Source organism: Balaenoptera ricei, chromosome 5 (genome assembly GCF_028023285.1).
Source record: "Balaenoptera ricei isolate mBalRic1 chromosome 5, mBalRic1.hap2, whole genome shotgun sequence".
NCBI lineage: Eukaryota > Metazoa > Chordata > Mammalia > Artiodactyla > Balaenopteridae > Balaenoptera > Balaenoptera ricei.
The window spans coordinates 72190879-72206475 of NC_082643.1; the positions used below are offsets into that span (position 1 = coordinate 72190879).

Consider the following 15597-nt stretch of genomic DNA (forward strand, 5'->3'; position numbering starts at 1 on the left):
AGACAAGGAATAGAAAAGCTCTAGGAGAGAGAAAAGGAACATCAGGAGACAGCAATGGCATCAAACCTGAAGCTGGAGAGAGTTTCAATCAGGGCCATGTGACTTGTGCAGTCACACAGGGCCTAGCGCTTACGAGGTTGCCATGTTTGGTTTAACACTGTTTTCATGGTCTCTTGTCAAGAATTTTCAGACGAGGGGCCCTGAATTTTCACTTTACACTGGGCCTTGCAAATTATGTCGCTGGTCTGGTTTCAGAAATCAAAGCTGCTTCCCAGTCAGCACGGAGAGGGACTAATAAATGTCTCCCAGGATTCTCATGAAAATACCTATGATTACATGAAAACAGACAAAGAGCTGGCAATAATGCCATAAAATAATAGAGAAGAAAAGCCACATGCCAAAAATCTGGGCAGAAATTCAATTATCTGCCTCCTTGATGAAGATGAATAGAAAAGTACATTCCTGGACAACGTAAGTAACATTGTATGCCCAGAATCACACTCAGGCAGATGGCCACAAAAAATATAGGTAGGGATAGAGATGAACATTTTGATTCACTGACACTTTTAGTACCTAACCTTGGTATGAAGAGACTGACAAGACCAGAGAGCAACAGGCCTTCTTTCCTTAAATGTTTAGAAACTATATTTAAAATGATCCAATGCCAGGGCCCCACACCTTCTGAGCCAAATACTTTTCCCCAACCACTGCAGGTACTCCAGAAGTACTCTGAGAATGACCTGTGCAGGAAGTGGAGAGTGGCAAGAGAGATGTGGACATGTCTCTTGGTATACCCTGGATTGCTTAACGGCCTGAGGAAACCATCACAGATAGGGGTAAAGACTGTAGATGGCAGGGAACACTGTATGCTGCTGGGAAGATGGGGTAGAGCATTTCAGAACCAAGGAACCGCAAAATGCATGTGCATCTCTAACTCAGGTAGACAACCCTAACCATTGGAGTAGAAGAAACTGAGGGCTGTCAGGCATAACAAATTGCCAAAAGGCTGTGGACCTTATTCTCTGGGCTAGAGAGTAGAGGAGGGTGGACCCTACTGACCACAGGAGATCTAAGGACACTTTATGTAGCCTGTTATTGAAAAAACTGTAGGGATCTCTCTCCTCTATGGCTGAATAAATTAAGTAATCAAAAATGATACTTGGAATTATTAGAGAAATGCAAATCAAAACTACAATGAGGTGTCACCTCACACCAGTTAGAATGGGCATCATCAGAAAATCTACAAACAACAGATGCTGGAGAGGGTGTGGAGAAAAGGGAACCCTCTTGCACTGTTGGTGGGAATGTAAATTGATACAGCCACTATGGAGAACAGTATGGAGGTTCCTTTAAAAACTAAAAATAGAATTACCATATGACCCAGCAATCCCACTACTGGGCATATATCCAGAGAAAACCATAATTCAAAAAGACACATGCACCCCAATGTTCATTGCAGCTCTATTTACAATAGCCAGGTCAGGGAAGCAACCTAAATGCCCATCGACAGACGAATGGATACAGAAGATGTTGTACATATATACAATGGACTATTACTCAGCCATAAAAAGGAATGAAATTGGGTCTTTTGTTGAGGCATGGATGGATCTAGAGACTGTCATACAGAGTGAAGTAAGTCAGAAAGAGAAAAACAAATATTGTATATTAACGCATATATGTGGAATCTAGAAAAATGGTACAGATGAACCGGTTTGCAGAGCAGAAATTGAGACACAGATGTAGAGAACAAATGTGTGGACACCAAGAGGGGAAAATGGCAGGGGGTGGCGGTGGTGGTGTGATGAATTGGGTGATTGGGATTGACATGTATACACTGATGTGTATAAAATGGATGGCTAATAAGAACCTGCTGTCTAAAAAAATAAATTAAATAAAATTCAAAATTAAAAAAAAAAAGGTACTTGGGAAATTTGGATTTATTTAGTCAACAAAGAACTTTAATTTCCAGGTTGTGCTTTGCTAAATTGACAAGGTTTTTCTTTTATTAATCTGAAATTTGGCACAGCTAGTGTAATGATACTAGTTAAGGACTTGGGCATTGAATGTTGAGAGAAAAAAAAAAATGTTACCCTTTCATGAATATTTTCTTCTCTCATGTCTCTAAAATTTACCAATCCTTTAAAGTTGACTTAATTTCCACCTCTTTTCTGAAGTTCATTTTGACTAATTCTGTTGACTTATTTCCCCCTTCTTTGAATTCTCATTGGCTATATTGCCATTTATCCTTTACCATGTGGTTATGTTTTATCATATGGATTGGGCTATTCCTCATAATTTTATGTTTTCTTTCCTTGCAGTGACAATCACCTTCTTCAGAAAAGGGGTTCTCTCTTCTGTATACACTGCTCACCCAGCCCTCCAACTCCATCTAAGCTTAATTTAGAGGTAGACATCTGAAAACGTATTGTAGCTGAAGAGAGGACAGAAAGGGCTAAGTCTAGGAAAGGGAGTAAGAGATAAAAGAAAGCTGGATACAGAGATAGGATTTTTTTACCTTGGATAATTTTATAATTATATGTGTTTACAGATTCAGAGGCAAGCATGTAATTAACTTTCTTAATAAGAATGTAGCTACATTTTGCGAGTAAGAATATAAGCTCCATACGGACAGGATTTTTAAATTTTCACTGCTGCCTCCCCAGTACCTAATACAGTGTCTGGCATAGGGCAGGTACTCAATATTCATTGATTAAATTGAATTCTTTGGTTGAATGGTTAAATGGATGGATGAATCATGGATATTGGGTACACAATACAGAGAAGGAAAGGAACTGACAGGTGCTGTTACAGTCTATGCATTATTTCCTTTTCATCCTCAGGCTTACGAGTATTTTTTAAACAAATGAGGCTCCAAAAGTTTAAATAACTGGACCTAGATCACATAAAGTATTATAGGGAGGACCTTACAAACCAAACAAGACCTGCCTGACCCCCTCCAAAGGTCATGTATTTTCTGCTATGTGGTAACAAAATAGTAGAATACTAGTTTTTATTCACTGCAGAAAGCAAGAGAAAATAGGATATACAATATTCCAAATGATTTTTCAAACTAGCTGTAAGTAAAACACCCTCTGGGATTATTTGATTGCATCAGACTTCTAATAAGGATGTATCTTTTTTTTTTTTTTTTTTTTTTTTACTTATTACTTATTTTTGGCTGTGCTGCATCTTCGTTGCTGCATGCGGGCTTTCTCTAGTTGCGGCGAGCGGGGGCTACTCTTCATTGCTGTGCGCAGGCCTCTCACTGCGGTGGCTTCTCTTGTTGCAGAGCACAGGCTCTAGGTGAGCGGGCTTCAGTAGCTGTGGCTCAAAGGCTCTAGAGTGCAAGCTCAGTAGTTGTGGCGCACGGGCTTAGTTGATCCTCAGCATGTGGGATCTTCCCAGACCAGGGCTCGAACCCGTGTCCCCTGGATTGGCAGACAGATTCTCAACCACTGCGCCACCAGGGAAGCCCAAGGATGTATCTTTGATAGACAATGGAATGGCAGCCTAGGCACCAATTTCAAGTTTACAATTCTGCTGCCCCTTCCTTAAGTGAGACTCAGAAAGATTAATCCTAATTTGAAATCAACTCTGATATCTTAAAAGCATGAGTCTGTGTCTCCGAAATTTACATTTCTGTTTTGGTCCTCACAACAGACTTTTTAAATGGACACATCTCACTCTGGACTGTTTCCCCCCAAGAAGCTTAATAATGCCAAATTATTTGGGAGAAGTTGTGAAAAGTGCTCTTTAACTGCCAGTTATACCCTCACGTTTTAAGTCATAGACTATAAGGTGACATAGTAAACTGAAACTAATTTTTACCTAGAAATTCTTCTAGTTTAGTATTGCAAGCTACAATCTTTTGAGGGACAACTGAAAATAAGTATATCACTTTTTTTTCAAATCACAGTGAGAGATATATGTAACTAGATCCAATTTATTTTTGTTTTTATAGGAATAAAAGATTCTTGCTTCATGTTATAATATCTTTTATTGTAAACCTTAGTTTTCATTTGTAATCTGAATTCATTTGCCTCAGAGTTGAAACTCACTCAGCTTCTTCAGAGAAATATAGGTTAAAAAGTCCCTGACATATGGTGAGAGCTCAGCAAATATTTGGTGACGAAACTGAAACTCATACACTTTCATACTTTGGCAATTGATTCTCTAAATGAGGAATTAATATTTTTTTTCTTCTTTTAGATTCCACTAATAGAACTGATGATATTTAATAAACCATCACTCTACCAGTATCGAAGCAGGTATTTCCCAAACTTGTCTTTCATTAGTATTTAAAAATATTTTAATTGAATGAAAATCAAATCTAATCTTATTTACAATGAATAAAAATATTTCTCACTTATAAAACAGATTCCCTTCAATGCCTTTTGGAACAAAATATCACTACGGTTTCTTGCAACTGACTATAATAAACTTGTTTAATTAACACAATGTTTTTAAAAAATTTTTGATTAAGCAAAGATGACAAATATATATCAAAAATAGTATTATTTGAAATATGTACACCTAGGCCTTTTGCATCTTTTCTGTTGTACAATAATTCGATTAACAAAAGAAAAGATAGCCTTGTCTGTGTTCAGGAAAATGAAGTTACCACTACATAATGGGAAAAGACTTTATTTAGAGATAAGCATATGTAAGTTTAGCAGTGTCTCTTGAGATTTATACATAGTTAAAAATTTATTTAAGAGATACGCTGAAGAGAAATATAGTGAAGGTGGAAGAGTGGGTGATTATCTCGGTAAATACTTTATACTATTAGATTTGGCCCAATATCTTTAAAAAGTGATTCCTAGCAACTTGCTGTGTTCCCAGAAGTAGTCCATAAGCATTAGTCTCAACCCACTGACTGACCCCTTAGGTTACCATCTATTCCTGAACTAATTCATTTCATTTTTATACCTTAACTAACAGCCTTTTTCTTGACATTTAGTATCACGCAGTTAGTCCTTAACCTCTGATTTCTGGCTTCCTTCTTCCACTACAATGTTAACCTTTTCATTTTGTTGCTTCTGGCCACTCCATTTCAGCTCACAGGGCCTTACACATTGACACTAGTTTGAAAACTAGTGTGTCACTAATAATAAGGATCTAGAAATGCACAACCAAAGCCCTGGTTTTATTCTTGGTTTTGAAAGAAATAAAATTCTCAAAAAATCAGACACGAGCTACTGCAGGTTTCAAATCCCATCTTTCATCTTCTGTATGCAGACAACTCCCAAAGTTAGACTTAACTCTCTAAATCTACCACTCTCATGAGTTTCAGGGCCCCAAGAAAGATGCCTGATAGATAGTTCCCCTTATATATCCTTTTAGCCTCTAAAATTAAAAATATCTGAAATCTTATATATCACATTTTCCCTATCTTCCACCCCAAGCCTTATGCATGCCCTCACCTGTAAGTCCCTATTTTTTTATTCTTATTTTTTTAATGAAGTAGAGTTGATGCACAATACTATATAAGTTATAGGTGTACAATATAGTAATTCACAATTTTTAAAGGTTATACTCCATTTATAGTTATTATAAAATATTGGCTATATTCCCCATATATACAGTATATCCTTGTAGCTTATTTTATACATAATAATTTGTATCTCTTACTCCCCTACCCCTACATTGCCCCTCCCTCTTTCCCTCTCCACACTGGTAACCACTAGTTTGTTCTCTATACCTGTGAGTCTGCTTCTTTTTTGTTATATTCACTAGTTTGTTGTATTTTTTAGATTCCCAGTATAAGTGATATCATACAGTATTTGTCTTTCTCCATCTGACTTATTTCATGTAGCATAATACCCTCTAAGTTCATCCATCTTGCTGCAAATAGCAAAATTTCATTCTTTTTATGGCTGAGTAGTATTCCATTGTATATATATACCACATCTTCTTTATCCATTCATCTGTTGATAGACACTTAGGTTGTTTCCCTATCATGGCAATTGTCAATAATGCTGCTATAAGCATTGGGGTGCATGTATGTTTTCAAATTAGTGGTTTTTGGGGGTTTTTTTGGATATATACCCAGAAGTGGAATTGCTGGATTATATGGTAGTTCTATTTTTAGTTTTTTGAGAACTGTAAGTCCCTATTTTTATTGAGACATCATTATTTTTCCAAAGCAACCTGCAATCAAATCTCTGGGTCATCTAGCATTTCCCTTTCTCTCCAATTCTACATGAAGTTTAGGTGTTTGTAAGTTTCAGATAAAGTCATATAAAACTATGTGTATATAGATGGCAAGGCATAGTTTTTTGTTTGCCTTTTTTTTTTTGTCAGATTCTAACTGAACGTTAATGTTAAAAGGTACTTTAATGTTCACCTAAGTTACCTTCCTCCATATTATTTGCCCTGTCCTTTCCTTTCCCATTGACTCACTCACAAGCCAATAATTTTTATTACAAATAACCTTCTATCTGGTCACCCAGCCTGTAGTCTTTCCTCACTGTAGGCCATCCTTCAACCCACATTCACATTAATCCAAAAATAAATCCGATTATATCACTACTTTGCTAAAAAATAACCACCACATTTTAGAGTGCGTTAATGTTGACAAATAACTTTCACATATTATTTCATTGGAATCCTCACAGCAATCTTAATACTCAAAGTAGCTCAAAGTCATAAACAGTTTCTTCACTCCTGACACATCAGGAAGCAAATGCTTTTTAAAAAGTCCATCAGGCTTTACTCCAGCAGCTGAGTTAACCTCTCCAGACAATAGAGAAGGTAGATCATCTGAACTCTCTGAGAAATGATGTTTATTTTTCCCATGATCCACTTTATTGTCCTGGCTATTAGGAATGCATCCATTTTGTCAGGAATTAATTTGTCAAAAAAAAAAGACTGTTAAGGGAACACCTATAATGAAATTATGCCATTGTTTCACTATTTCCTATAATAAAAATGAATACTTACTAAAGAGGGTCCTCATACAAGCCAAAAGCAATAATCACAATGATTATAACAGGTAACTCTAAACTAATTAATGTGACAGTATAGCTGAAGAGCAATAGCTTATTTGTTAAAATTTTATTAGATGGAAAATTCTCTTAGCTTTTTCTTTGTGATTAATAGTTATTACTGTGATGAACCTCTGAAATTCATAGCCAGAAATTTATGGGTTTTTTAATTAAAGAAGTAAGGAAAAGTCAAAAAATCCATAGCCTACTTTTTACATCAGTGTGATTCTTGTAATCTGTGTATTTACCTGATGACTTTAGAATTATTTTAGCATAAAACCATGAGGCATCTACTTGAGAAGTTTTTTCAAAGTTTCTTCTCTATTGATCCTTTCCCGTTTCTTTCACGGATATACTTATTGTTCAAAAAGTAGAAAAAAAGCCTGGATATTAATTCAGATGACTACTGAGATCTAAGCTAAAAGTGTTCTTTAAAAAATTCAATGGTCTCCTCAAGCTTTTTGCAGAATTAATTTTCAAGTGTCTGTGAAATTCATCTGAGGGGATTCTGATTGTCAGAGGTAGCAAGGCAAGTTCAGAGAAGATGAATAGCATGTCATGAATATAAAATTATAAAACTGTGCATCTGAAGTGGATTCAAAGTGGATTCATTTAAATTGGAAAAAAGAGGAGATTTGGGTTATTGTAAGCACAATTGCTGGCTTTCACATCATGGAAAATAAGAACAAAACCAAAATATTGCCCATCAAAAATATCTTAACCTTTAACAGCTTTAATTCATTTTTTCTAGGTTCCTGTGTCATTTTCAAAGATAAAACAATACCATCTAAAAGCTACTCTCTTATGAAATTTGGTGTCTTTCCAGTTTTTTGAAAATTCTAAGTTTTAAGAAAAATCTGTGGATATTTGGAATCACTGATAGAAAGCTATTTTTGTTTTTCTCCAGATTGATTTGCCTCCTATTCTACAAACATTAGCTGATTCTTACAGATCAGTATGTGCCAAACATTGTTCTAAGGGCTTTATTTATGTTAACTCATTTATTTCCTACAACAACCCTAAAAGGTTATTATAGGAATTAAACTAATATTATTAGCTTATGTCACAGATGAGTGCAGAGAGGTTAAGTAACTTTCCTAATGTCACACAACTAGAAAGTACTGCACTCAAGGTGTCATTATTACTATGCTGAAAACAATGATACCCAGTTGAAATATTATTCCTTATTAATATTCCCAATTCTAATGACTGCAATCAATATTTTAATAATCTCAGTGGGACAGACAAACTAGAATTTGTCCAGAGGCAGGTAATCAAGTTGGTGAGTAGCTGAGAGAGGCATCAAGTAGAGGCTAGATATCAACCCATGAGAATTAGTGTAGTAAGGGTCCTACAGGCTCTATCCAATTCTAAGAATCTAGGATTCCAAGTACATCACTAAATTTTGATGATGATCAGCTGCATAAAGAAGTCATCATAAGAAAAAGAAATAGGGAATATTCTGTATTTCCGCTGAGCTGATGTCCTTGGGCCAAATTTTGTGGAGTACATTCAATGGCTGCCTTGAAAAGCTTACAATTCTTCCAATGCTCTTTCGTTGGTAAACAGTAGTTAGAATTTATTTTCCTCCCCCAAAGAAGGATTTTTCACAATAATATTCCAGTGGGAAGTCTTCTGTATACTAAAAAGCAACAAATCACCATTGTGTGATAGAGAATAGAAGACATAGCAATAAGTAGGATGACCACTCATCGGAAGTTTGCTTGGCTTATTTCTCTATAGACGTATTACATGTTATAGTTGCAAAGGTGATTATGTACAATTCTTTCAATCTTTCTCTTACACCCCCCAACAAATTACATTTTTAAACACTTTCATTATTATTCCAATTTAATCACTATGATTCATTTGGTCTTAGCCATTGACTAGTTTCTATATAGAAATATAAAATATGATTTGAATTTCACTGGAAATAACTTGAACTAGTCTAAACTTTCCTGTGTTGAATAAAAACAATATTGTAGGGGTTTCCCTGGTGGCACAGTGGTTAAGAATCCGCCTGCCAATGTAGGGAACACGGGTTCAAGCCCTGGTCCGGGAAGATCCCACATGCTGTGGAGCAACTACTGAGCCCGCGCTCTAGAGCGCGTGAGCCACAATTACTGAGCCCGCAAGCTACAACTACTGAAGCCTGCGTGCCTAGAGCCCATGCTCCGCAACAAGAGCAGCCACTGCAATGAGAAGCCTGTGCACCGCAACAAAGAGTAACCCCTGCTCAACGCAACTAGAGAAAGCTTGTGTGCAGCAACGAAGACCCAACACAGCCAAAAATAAATAAATAAAATTTAAAAAATGTATAAAAACAATTACTGTAGAAAGATAATTCCTTTAACCATACATACAATGATATAGTTGAATAGAATAACATAATAAAATAATCTAATAAAATTATTTCTCAGTCTAAGTATTAAACTCACTCCACAACAGTTTTAACACAAAGAAATATGAGTTCAATAAAATAATCTGGGTTGCAATAGGGTTACATTACAGTTTTTCAAGATATCTATAGAAAGCTACCACTTTGGAAAAGATTTCCACCAAAAGACTATAAAATATCTTTTTAATATTTCTGGAGGCCATAGGTTTGTTTTTCACATTTGGCACTGAGAAATAAGTAATAATAATGATTCTAGAATGTCAAGTACAGAAAAGACTGTTTCCATCCTTGGTTTCTACTTATTCATAGCTTGTATATAAACTACTTACTTTAAACTCAATGTCTTGAACTTCTTCATTGGAGTTCCCACAGATGCAAATTATCCCCTCGCTCCTCACCTCCATCTACTCCACACACCAGCCTCCAGGCTCATCTGCCTTCCTCCAGATCTCAAAGAACATACAACAACTCACCCAGGTGTCCACAGGGGAAATTAGAAGTCATCCTCTAATTATTGCAATAATCTCTTGACCCTCCTTGATGCCAGTCTTAGCCTTCTTCAATCCAGTCTTAGGAGTATAGCTAACGTACAAATTTGATTATCCTACTCTGATGTTTTAAGTTTCTTGTCCCCCGTGTACTGGCCCCTGCTTTTTCCTCCACACTCATCTCTTAGCACTTTCTGGCCCTTTATGTTTCTGCTACATTAAACGGTTTGAAGTTCTCAGAGCTTGCCATTCTGTTGTTCCCTTCCTTCAAATGGATAACCCCAACCTGTCCTTAGGATTCAACTTGAACCTCACTTCTCTGGAATCTTTGCCTGACTCCTTAACCCTAGATCAGCTGAGATAACTTCACTCTTCATAGCTACTCTTATATGGTTCTCTGTACTCTTCCATTTTATTGTAATTCACACTGCATTCTAATTTACCTATTTACTTGTTCGTCTCCACAAAAATCTCTTAAACTTCTTGAGGGTGGCTGCAAGATCATGTTCATTCTTAGATCTACATCTCTTGGAAGAGTGTCCTTGAGGGTAGATACCATGCGGTTAGCTGTTACTAAAGGTTTGTTGTTGAATAACGTTAAAAAAAGGAAAATATTATACCTTGATTTTAAATCCCAACTTCCCTCCCTATTTGCTTCCCTTAGCTGCCAACCCTATTTGTAAATGCAGATCAGCAAGACTTGTGAAACTGTGAAGTTCTTTCATCATGTACCTTCATAGCCAAGTCCTGATGACATCTTGCCAAGTGTTGGTTGACTCCTGAGCATTTCGTTTTTCTCAATTTCTGGAGTGAAAACTAGCTTCTCTGCTAATTAAGATGGCAGACTGGAGTTTATCTGCAGTTCCTACAAAGAACAGCACCCTCCCCCTTCCTATCTAGAAATACACTTCATAGATGAAGGAGGTGCTTTTGTAAAAATGCCTGCCTAACTTCAGAGAAAAAATGGGCACCCATCTGCCATTTCACTCTCTTTCTGAAATAAGCATTCCACATCCAAGGACCAAGTTTTCAAAACCAGAATATAAAACACTCTATACTTGTACATTTTCTCATCATTTGATTGGTTGCTTTGGCTCTTAAAATAGAAATGTGCTTTCATCTTGCTGTGATGTTTACTGCCATGACATCTGCATGGTTTTTCACACACAGCACTCTGCTGCTAAACAGCATGGGATGCGGGTCAGCAGAGATGCTCTCAGGCAGAAGTGATTTTTTTTCTCTTTAGTTCTACTGTTAAAAGAAGCTGTTGATTGCAGCGGCAGTGAGGACTTTAGCCCAAAGAAAGAAGGTTAAAATAAAGATACTGTGCATCTTAATAAAATGCAGCTTACAGAAATTGTATATTGTACATATTCCATCAAAATGGAACAAAGTAATGGTAATTTCCACTTAGAGTTCTTTTTCTAATAGTCCTCTTTTTTCACATTTAAAAATCATCCACAAGTCAAAGCTGCTTTTAACTCTGCATTTCTCTTCCTCTTATTCTGAGGCTACTAGGCTACTGCATGACACATTCCTCTCCTGCAAGCCTAGCTTTTGATTCTATGGCAATAATCTGGTTTCATGCACGATTCGTGCATTCATACATGAATTCAACAAATATTTACAGGGCGTTAATCACGTACTGTGCATTGAGACATATGCTGGGGCATGGAGTTGAGCTCAAAAACACGTGAGTGCAGACAGTCCCTGCCCTGAGGGAGCCCACTCTAGCAAAGCTGGACACCACGTAAAACTTTCCTTATATGGAGGACTAAATCCAACCTTTTTAGCACAGCATAAGAAATTGTTCACAATTTCACTGCAACCTAACTTCCGAGCCTCACATATATCCATCCCCCATATGTATCTGTGCTACAGACAGTGTCCTATGTTCAGATCCCCTTCATATGCATATGCTTCTACACCTTCCTGACCTCATGCAAGCTTACCTCTCTTTCAGAAATACTTGCAAGTCTTCTCTGCTATATTTTAATACCTACTTCTTAATGTCAACTCTTTTAAGGTTTCTTCTTTGATTCTGATCTTTGGGTAGAGTTGGCCTCTCATGGTTGAGTATTCCCATAGCTAAGAGTAGATGCTTTCTACTTTTTACTTTTATTGTAATATACATATATATTATATATGTATTGTTTTATGTATATATATATATATATATATTTGGTTCTCTCCCTTACCCTTTACTACACTATACTTTAAGTACTCTAATATATATATATGTACTGTAATATATATATATATATATATATATATTTTTTTTTTTTTAATGGGTTCTCTCCCTTACCCTTCCCATCTCTGCTTTCCACAACCTGTGGTGGCAAAAGTACAGTGCAGAGCTGACTAAAATGTTATTTAAGTCAATGAAATGCTGTGGGAGCACAGAAATGAATAATTGATTCTAGATGAGGAATCAGGAAAGACTTCCAAGAGGAAGGGAACTTTTCACTTAAAATTGCACGAAAATTTAAAAGTAAGTGCAAAATTATTTGTATACAAAGATAATCAAAAGAATCATTTATAATACCAATTAAAAGGCCAGGAAAATGACACTATATTGACACTGTATTGCTCCTTTTTCTCAAGAACCAGCTTTTCTTTGCTGACCTTTTTTTCTGCTCAGACCCTGTATCTTAAAGAGCCAAACAGCCTCCTGAAATAAAGACACATTTGAAATCTGTATCAGTGGTTTTAGTCTCTTAGATATATAATTTTATAAATTAATAATAGACAAACATGTTCCTGCATGAGTTATTATCCTTAAAATGTTATTAAATAAATATTCCTTAACAAAATTTCCTCCAGAAATAATTTTATAGTTAATTGATTTTTGTTGCACTTTCATTAGAAATAGGTCCCCATTCTCTGAAAATGTAAAACAAAATAGCATTCTCTTGAATTGCCTCTTAAGTCTTTGAAACTCTGAGCAATAACTTTAATATAAAAATAACTGAAATAAGTCTACATAATCTGATTGCTTTATTATATTTCTCTTCTGATAATCTCTAAATGTGGTTTCCAGAGTGAAATAGAATATAAATATCCTTAAATCAAACCATGTAGGCAAATTTACAACTAAATGCCTCTTTTGTAGTCACTAAATAAGGCATTTAACTAAGAATGTTGTTTACAGAAAAGTGTTTGGTTGACTTTTTTAAAGTGAATTTAATGCTCATTAAAGCAGAGTATTGACAGCCCTAGATATCTCAGTCTTGGACATACTTGTAGAAGCAAACACAATTCTTCCTTCGTCCTATAGTGATTTCCCCAAGTTTCTTGCTCAAAAACTACCCAGAAACCCTAGAGAAATGTCTCTGCAGGTGTGCTGAGTGAAGATTTTTTAAAAATCCCAGCTCTGAAATATATCTTGCTTCTGTAGCACCTAAAGGACAGCATGGGGTTCTGAGGACCGCAGACAATGAGCAATCCATTCACTCAGAAAAGCTTTTTAGTATATTTTTTAGCATGAACTTTATTTGTATTTAAGAGGAGAGGTACAGTTTTAATGATCACTATGAATTCCATCAGCAGGTAGACATCTTTGTCTAGCTCAAGGGAAGGGCAAGGAACTGGGTTAGAGATACCTTGCCATTGGGGGCATTCATAAGATATGTTCCACTACAGTTCATATTCTGTCCTTGGAGAGATGGAAATCAATCACTACATCAGTGACTCTCAGTCTTTCTTTTATTTAATACACCTGAGGATTATGACCAAACTCCTATTTCCCACCAGGTACAGTGGCCTGAGGTCATGATGTTGGTATGTTCCTACTATTTGAGAAACACTGTTCTGTAACTTATTTAAATGTTTTCTCCTTTGATGGAATTGTCACACCAAGATGTAGATTATTTACCATGGCTGAACCTATACAGTCTTGTTACCTATATTGTCAAATGTGAAAGAGAGTAGAAAGTACTTTGCCCTGCCCCAGAAGCCAGAACTATCACCAATGGAGGGAAACCACTGAAACTTAGCTTTTCTTTTTTTTTTTGATACTTAACTTTTTTTTTCCCTTGAGTGTACAGAGCTGCTCAACAATAAGACACAACCAATAATGTAAAGAATTGCTTCTATAGAGCTGCATTGTCTTTCAATGAAAATTTTAAGAAGATACTAAGTGATATCTACCTGGGGTTATTCTAGAAAAAAGAACATGGTCCATTGGGAAAATCCTGATTGGTATCACAATACTAAGTGTCACAATACAGTACAACATCACAGTACCTCACCTCCCTCACTAGCACATCAATTTCTTAAACAATTATTTAACCTTAGGCAATTTATAGAAACCTGACTCACGGTGAGTCAGTCAATTTTTAACTGACACATATGTCTATAGTGTTGTGAGATTAACATGATATAATGAATATTAATGCTCATTTTGGAACCTAGTCCTATTGGATACTATGAAATATAATGCATCTTCAGCCTTATGTTATAAAGCAGTCTCAATACATTACCCTGTTAGGACTGTCATTTGGAAAAACTTAAACAAAACAATAAAAAAACATTTGGTAGAAACCCTAATTAGGGAAAGAAATAGTTCCAAATGGCAGATAGCAGAAGGGTTTGGAGTTATTCCTCTGTGAAAATGACAACATTCACTTATAAAGTTTTATGATAAAATGCCAACCCAGTAACGAGCTCTTTGAACTAGGTACAGTAAATCAATACCCCCCCCAAAGTAAATGATACCTATATTGATTTGGGGTGAGACAGGGAGACAACTCCAGGGAAGCCTTGGCAAATTTTAATGAAGCCAAAATGGAAATAAAGGTAGGAGGAAGAAAAAATTCGACTGAAAAACACTTTTGTGTGTGTGTGTGCTGACAAACTACATTCCAGATTACCATGCTAATTTTTAGTAATAGAGAAATGAATGACAGCAGTTGTGTCCAATGCACTTTAAGAAGAGGCTGTGGAAAGACAGCTCATGTGTCACTAAGTATTGAATATATCCCAATTTGACAAGACCAGAAGAGTGCTACAGTGTGTCAAATTTCATAATCACAGGTACTAGTGCATTGCTAAGTTTTTGAGAAATAAACTGGAAGTACTGAGAGATCTTGGATTAGAGAAAGACTAATCATAAATCTAAGTAACACAAGATTAACTATAAAATTCCTGGCTTGTGCAGAGATTCATATGTTTTTTTAAAAATGTTTTACCTGAGTTCCATTGAATATAAATGTCATTATGAGATCAAGAAGAGAATAAACATCTAAGGTTATTCCCTCTTTTAATTCTAATATCATTTTTATTCATTTATTCAATAAATATGTATTAAGCACCAATTACATGCCAGACAACATTCTAGGTACAGGAGAATCAGCAATGAATAAAACAGAAAAACTCCATGTATTAATGAGCCTTACATTCTAATGGAAAGAGAAAGATAATGCACAACAGAAATAACTAAAATATATGTAAAATGGTTTTGTATATTTTATGTAAAAGTGACGTGACAAAAAATAAAGCAAAAAAATTGAAATTGGGTGGAAGTGGGAGGTTTCAATTCCAATTTATTTGTGGTCATGGAATATTCTTTTAATGGGAGTCACTGGAACAAAGACCCATATAAGGTATACAGGCGACTCCCCAACTATCAAAGTAAAGAGATTTTTAGTCACAGGGACACCAAACCCCACATCCTGGAGCAGAAGCCTGCCAGGTGAGCTCTAGGAAGAGCAAGGTGGTCAGTGTG

General features: G+C 36.0%; 1 protein-coding gene across 3 annotated transcripts in view; it reads right to left on the minus strand.

Moving 5' to 3' along the window:
- GABRB1 (gamma-aminobutyric acid type A receptor subunit beta1) overlaps positions 1 to 15597 on the minus strand; it is a 395676-nt gene that overhangs the window by 317891 nt on the left and 62188 nt on the right. The gene's annotated exons all lie outside the window — the stretch shown is intronic.